General features: G+C 35.4%; 1 long non-coding RNA gene across 1 annotated transcript; it reads left to right on the forward strand.

The window, feature by feature from the left end:
• Positions 1 to 4726: 4726 nt before the first annotated feature.
• LOC138351853 (uncharacterized) lies at positions 4727 to 6499 on the forward strand. The gene is made up of 3 exons (XR_011222630.1): positions 4727 to 4973; positions 6015 to 6121; positions 6469 to 6499. It is a non-coding gene; the product is annotated as an uncharacterized lncRNA (long non-coding RNA).
• The last annotated feature ends 755 nt before the right edge of the window (positions 6500 to 7254 follow it).

Here is a 7254-nt window from a genome sequence, read left to right on the forward strand (position 1 = left end):
GGGGTATTGCAGATAGGAGAGTGATCTGTGGTATCACACGAGGCTCCTGACTAGGGCGCTACCCTAGTATCGCTCGTGGAGTGGCCTAATCAGCGTTGCTGATTCGGAACCTGCCAGCCATCTGCTGGACTTGTGGTTGACGGCCTCCACGGCGGTGCCCCCAGTGGAACTGTGTTTTGGCTGACCTGTGGCCAGGGGTAGACTCGGCTTCTCGAAGGATTCGTCGTGAGAGCACCGAAAGCACCGAGAGCTTGGCACCGAGAGGATCCAGGGTCTTCAGAAGAAGACGACAGTATATTATAGTGTTTATACCCCCCCCCCCCCCCCCGTGTAATCATTTATATATATTTATTGGTGACGGTGATCATTATATTATATTAAGTTTTTGACTTTATTTCCCTTCCCCTTTTAATTTACTTGTGTTGTGGATTACATCCCTTGAAAGCCACTACTGGCTTGGGGCCGGATACCCTTCCTCTAACAACATCAGAGTAAGAACCCAGTTGCGACCTGAGAGGGCCGTAACACGGGAGCATCCCAGACACTGCCTAAATCGACTGAGCTACAACAGGGTAAAAGGATCCAGGAAGTTCAGTAGAAGTTCGGTTTCAACCCTTTTAACCTGTCGTAGCTCAGTCGATTAAGGTAGTGTCTGGGATGCTCCCGGACGCAGGTTCGAATCCTCGTCACGGCCCTTATGGATTTGTTCATTTGATGCATCACGTTATTGTGATCTGTGTGTGTAATTCTTCACCTGCTACAGCAACAGGAATGTGTGTGTGTGTGTGTATTTGTGTTGTTGAATATGACCGAAAGTGTAAGATTAATGATTCTAACACAAATCGTCTGAATATTTGTTTTTCTTCACTGTCGAGAGTAGTTAAAAAAATTTACTCGAGTCTATTTTCACACTTTATTTATGGTCCTTCAGTCCCTCTCCTTACTGCTGCTGCTGTTTCTCGCATCTTTGCATCACTTGTAGGTTTGGGGGTTTGGCCTCTTGCTATATATTGATTCCATTTGTGTGTGTTTGGGTCTTAGGCCCTCTCGCAATTTCTGTTGAACAAACCCCTTTTCCTAGTTCTGCATCTCTCCTTTGGTATAAATTTTGTTGTGCTTTTATCATATATTTCACAAAACTTGACACACATCTCATTTACTTCATGTCCTATCAGCAAGTGTTTGTCAAATTCTTTAAGGAAAGTTTATCATCCTGATTGCAGATCTCTAGCGCTATTATGTCACCTTCTTGTGGATTCGCAATCATTATTTAATTTACCTTTAGGTGTTCTTTCACCAGCACAGCAACACTGTACCTCTCCCAACCAGTTTAAGATAAAAACTAAATACTAACTAATTAACTCAATGTACCCTACCTTATCCCCAAAATGTCAACTCATGTCTTCTATTTTAAACAATGCAGTTTTGTTGACCAAATTGTATTTTTGTTTTTTTCTGCAATGTTTCCCCCCCCCCCCCTCCCCACCACTCTACCACCACATTGAGTTTAGTAGCTCTGTGCATGTCAGGTGCTGTTTAATATACAGACCTACTCCTCCATTTGACCTAGTTTCTCTATCACATCTATATAAATTGTAGTTGGGAATCCAGATTTTACTATCCATGTAATCTTTTTTATTTCTTTTTATATATCTAATTGATTTTTTCTAACAGTTAAACAGAAAATAGTTTAATGGTATTTATTTAATAAATTTATATTGGTATTTATTTATTTTGGTATTTTTTATATTTTGGTATTTATTTATTATTTATATTATCAATTGAACTACAGTAGTTAGTTTTTATCATCCGAATGCACCAATATGTCTTCATTCTTCCCAGATGAAGGAACTAGGTAATGTTCATCATCTGAATGCACCATCTGAAGCTTTTCCACACTTGATATTGATTCCACACTTAAATACCATTGCAAGTATTTCACAGTACACCAGGCTAAAAACAAACTCCAAAATAGCACCTGTCTATCAGTTTACAATCAAAATATCCTCAAAAAAGCACGGCAGTTGATCATCCGAATGCACCAATATGTCTTCATTCTTCCCAGATGAAGGAACTAGGTAATGTTCATCATCTGAATGCACCATCTGAAGCTTTTCCACACTTGATATTGATTCCACACTTAAATACCATTGCAAGTATTTCACAGCACACCAGGCTAAAAACAAACTCCAAAATAGCACCTGTCTATCAGTTTATAATCAAAATATCCTCAAGAAAGCAAGAGTAACGCCAGTCCATAAAGGAGGCAATCCGGCGGACATAAACAATTGTAGACCAATATCAAATCTACTCATTCTATCAAAATATTTGAAAAAATTATTGTAATTATTGACTGTAATTACCATATTATGTATCCTCACATTCCCAATGTACCTTCTTGTATATGCATAAATAAATAAATAAATTAAATAAATATAACGCACTTCTCGGCCTACTATGCCGGACTGGACTTGTGATCCTGTGGTCCTAGATTCGATCCCAGGCACTGGCGAGAAACAATGGGCAGAGTTTCTTTCACCCTATGTCCCTGTTACCTAGCAGTAAAATAGGTACCTGGGTGTGAGTCAGTTATTACAGGATGCTTCCTGGGGGTGGAGGCCTGGTCGAGGACCAGGCCGCAGGCACACTAAAAAAAAAAAAAATTATGAATTATTATTCAATAACTGTTAGAGTGCCACAGGGCAGCATCTTGGGACCTCTCCTATTTCTTATATACATCAATGATCTGCCTATTGTCTCTAACATTTGTTTCAAACTGCAGGTACTGCAGGCAACTACTATGTACAACACTACTGAACCGGTACAAACTGCAGGCACCTACTACAACACTACTGAACCGGATCATTCACGTAGTAACAAAGGAAAAAATCTACAGAAAGGTAATGTGAAAAAATAACATGCAGCATTTTTTTTTTATTTCAATGGTACTATACTTTGCTCAGTTGTTAATTTTATATGAAGTTCTCACAAATTCATTAATAATAGGTGTTTTTACATTGAACTTTATTACCATCCTTATCTCTAATTTTAAAAAATGTGATATGAACCGTTAAATTCTATTATTTGTGGCTATGCCTATGGTGTCCCATCCCAGCACTGTCATATAATGCTTTGAAACTACTGATGGTTTTGGCCTCCACCACCCTCTCACCTAACTTGTTCCAACCATGTCTACCACGCTGCTTGCGAAAGTTAATTTTCTAATATTTCTGTGGCATCTTTGTTTGGTTACCTTTCACAATATCTTCTTTTTATTCTACCATCTAGTTTTGGCATTTTATGCCTCTAACCTGGGAGCCACTTATTGGCATGTCTATACCTTTTCCAGTTTGTTGATGTGATTCTTTAGATATGGGCACCATACAACCGCTGCATATTCCAGCTGTGGTCTAACAAAAGTTTTAAACAATTTCTTTAGTATTTGACCAATGTATTTAAAAGCAATTCATAAATGTAAGCAAGTGTAGCATTTGTCTCCAGGTGTTCTTCACATTTAGCTTTAATTATTTTTTCCAATATTTTCACTTACACTTGTAATACAGGGTTCGAGGTTCCCTATAGTGTCCTTTATTGAAATAGAGTTTAACAACCATTTCAATGTCCCTATTTTCTTTTAGATTATATCTCAACATATAATTAATGTCCAACAGGACATGATTATTCTTTCCAAAGGGAGGATGGTATTGAATATCAAATATCTCTTCTCCTTTTTTTGTGAATATTTAATCTAGTACTGATGGAATAATTTATATAATAATCACTAGATATTATTTAGATAAGAATTTGAATTTATGCATGTCTTTGTTTTGGCATGCCTCTATTTCCACATGTTACATTTCTGCATGTCTCCAATTCTGGAAGTGTTCACTTTTGCATGTGCCTGACAAGGATGTTATATGCACCAGCTTTAATTATCACACATTGTATATAATGAATGACTTATTTTTAGAATTTTAATACATATTGCATCTGTCAATACATTATTAACAATAATATAGGTAATATGGTAGTCTAATGTAGAAATTGGACACTCTTTAACAGAATGTACGAGTATAAGCGAAAAAAGCGACTCCAATACAACAACAGATGGATGCAAGTATCAAGAAGGCTAAAACGTATACACAAAATCCATCCAAATACAGCTGTACACACTAGTGAACCCATTAATCTTACTGAGGCAGCATCACGTTCAGAGATTGAGTCGTCAGACAATGACATTAGTTCTTTTGAAGCCGAGTCAAATCAAGAGTATCGATTAGGCTAAAATGGAATACATAATGAAGGAATTGTCAAAATTGACATTTTTATCAGGGGATATCCTGAATATCGTCAAAATGACGGAAACCCGTATGTCAAAAACACATGGAGATATACCAATCCTGGAAGACATTCTTCCATCCCCACTTGAAACTGTTGAGCAGGTGGAAAGTCTGTCACACAAGCTAAAAGTTAACAGTGAATATAAAAAGAGTATGGTAAGTGTTGCTTAATTCTTTTAGCCTAAGTATGGTAAGTGTTGCTTAATTTTTTTAGCCTTGTACATATGTCTTTTGATTAGTTTTTTTGGGGATGAAGGAAGGTGGGGTGGCACATAATTGATTGTTCAGTGTTATGTTTAAGGTACAAATACAACAAAAGCAAAAGTTACTCAAATTCGTGGATTTTTGTAATAGTTAAGAAGGAAAATATTTTATTGCTATTTAATACAGTTGGAAATTAGAAAATCTAATGTTGAGATTGAAAGATATATATTATTCTCTATTACCTTACAGCTTATGCATTATTTTAACAAGTCCAGACGCTGTCTCAAATGGGCGGTGCAAGCTGTGGAGACACAGTGAGACGAATGATGAGGAGGATAGCGACCTATGGGGTCTGGTCTCAGTATTCACTCGTTGGGCACAAGAGGAAACGTGTCTTCAAAACCTTGGATATTTGTAATGTAATAATAAGTACGTAAATTTGACATTTTTTTTGGATTATATATGTGTGCATGTATTATGTATTATACTTGCGTGCTTGTTAATGACTTGTATTCTAGTCGTGTGGGTATCTCCTTTCCCCTACGGGCCAACTGCTTTGTTCTTACCTAGCATTTTGCTTTGTTTGGGTATGAATGTTTGTGTGCCTTCATTGTATATTTTGCAAAATTTGCCATATATCTCATTATTTACTCCTCTGCCTAGCAACAAGTCTGTCTAATTATACTCATTTACTATTTTTCAAAGTTCCCCATAGTGTCCTTTATTGAAATCGCGTTCATGAACCGTTTCAATGTCCTTATTTTCTTCTAGATTATATCTTAAAGTATATTTAAATGTTATTGTTATTATTGTTATTAAATGTTATTGTGACATTGCATGGCAATTGAACTGTGTTGTTAACCATACTGTTCATTTCATGAGTATATTTTATTTTCTATTTTTTCATATCATTTTTTTAGCTGTTCTTATTTTTCAGTGATGGGAATATCAGATCATTTGATGTTCCCATCAGAAAATTGGGAACATCAGATCATTTGATGTTCCCAATTTTCTGATGGAAGCATCAGACCATTATGGAATGCATTGGATGAGGTAGTTTAGAATGGTGGGGAGGATGAGAGGGGGGATGGTGGGGAAGACGAGGGAACAGAGGAGAGGGTAATGGTGGGGAGGACGAGGGGACAGGGGAATGGAGAATGCTGGGGAGGACAAAGGGACAGGTGAATTGGAGATGGTGGGGGAGGAAGAGGGGACAGGGGAGGGGGAAATGGTAAGGACAACGATGGGACGGGGAAGTGGGAATAGTGGGGAGAATGTGGGGACGGGGAAGTGGGAAGGACGAGAGGACTGTGGAATGGAGAATGGTGGGAAGGACGAGGGGACGGAGGAAGACTGGAGAACAGGGGAACACCTCAATAAACGCCAACAATGTTATTACTCTGTGGCTTCTTGTCTCCTGACAAAGTGAATTATAATTATATATATCAACTAATTCTTGTAAATTTCCAGAAGCCTGTACCAACACCCACACTAATGCAACTGAAAGAGATGTTGAGACAAGTATTGCTGATATGTTGAAGAACGCCCAAAACAAACTCGGTGGAAACAGATACAAGGTAAAGTTTGCCAATTTGCTGTAGTCTAATTCAATCTCTTTTTAGTAATCTTTGTGAACATTTATGCTATGAATAAGATAAATTAATGTAATTGATTTTGACTAAATATGTATATATATTTAATTTTCTGAGCACTAATAATGAAAGAAAACCAAAATAAGAGGTGGCTACTATCTCTAACAATGGGCTGGAATAATGCAGGATATACTATTGTTTTATAAAGATTCATGTTTTAGTTTTTTTTCTATAATATGGAAAGGGTTTTTACTTAATAAATTAAATATTATATAATAAAATAATTTATGTATTATTGAAATCAAATAGTAACAAACAATATTTCATTACAGGGTGGTGAAGCAAGAATACATGTGCATCACACAACAGACTTGGATATGACGAATACTGAAAATGGTGGCGAGCCTGGTGGCATACCGCTGAATCTTCTCTAGTGTCTATATAGAATCTATATATGAGTGTGTATATATATATATATATATATATATATATATATATATATATATATATATATATATATAATATATATATATATATATATATATATATATATATATATATATATATATATATATATATATATATATATATTATATATATATATATAATATATATATATATACACACACATATATATATATATATATAGGTTAGATAGGTTAAGTTAGGTTAGGTAGGGTTGGTTAGTTATCATTTATCTGCGTTAGTTTTAACTCGTTATAACTAGTTTTAGTTAGTTTTAACTAAAACTAGCTAGTTTTAACTTTATATATATATATATATATTATTTATATATATATTATATAAAAAGTTTGTGAGGAAGACCTCTGGTGCCAATGTGGGGACCCATAGCCTCGGAGAAGAAAATAAAAAGTATTCAGAGGAGACCTTGTGGTCACTCACTAAACACTAATATTATCTTCTACCACCCCCATTCTTTTGTATGTACACATATATATTTGCTTTATTTGAACTTTGTTACAAAGAGGGAGTTACATATAGGTTACAAAGATGGTTATCATAGGTTGTTATCATATAAATATTATTTGTATATATATATTATTTATATATATATATTATTTATATATATATATATATATATATATATATATATATAT

This window comes from Procambarus clarkii, chromosome 51 (genome assembly GCF_040958095.1).
Source record: "Procambarus clarkii isolate CNS0578487 chromosome 51, FALCON_Pclarkii_2.0, whole genome shotgun sequence".
Classification (NCBI taxonomy): Eukaryota; Metazoa; Arthropoda; class Malacostraca; order Decapoda; family Cambaridae; genus Procambarus; species Procambarus clarkii.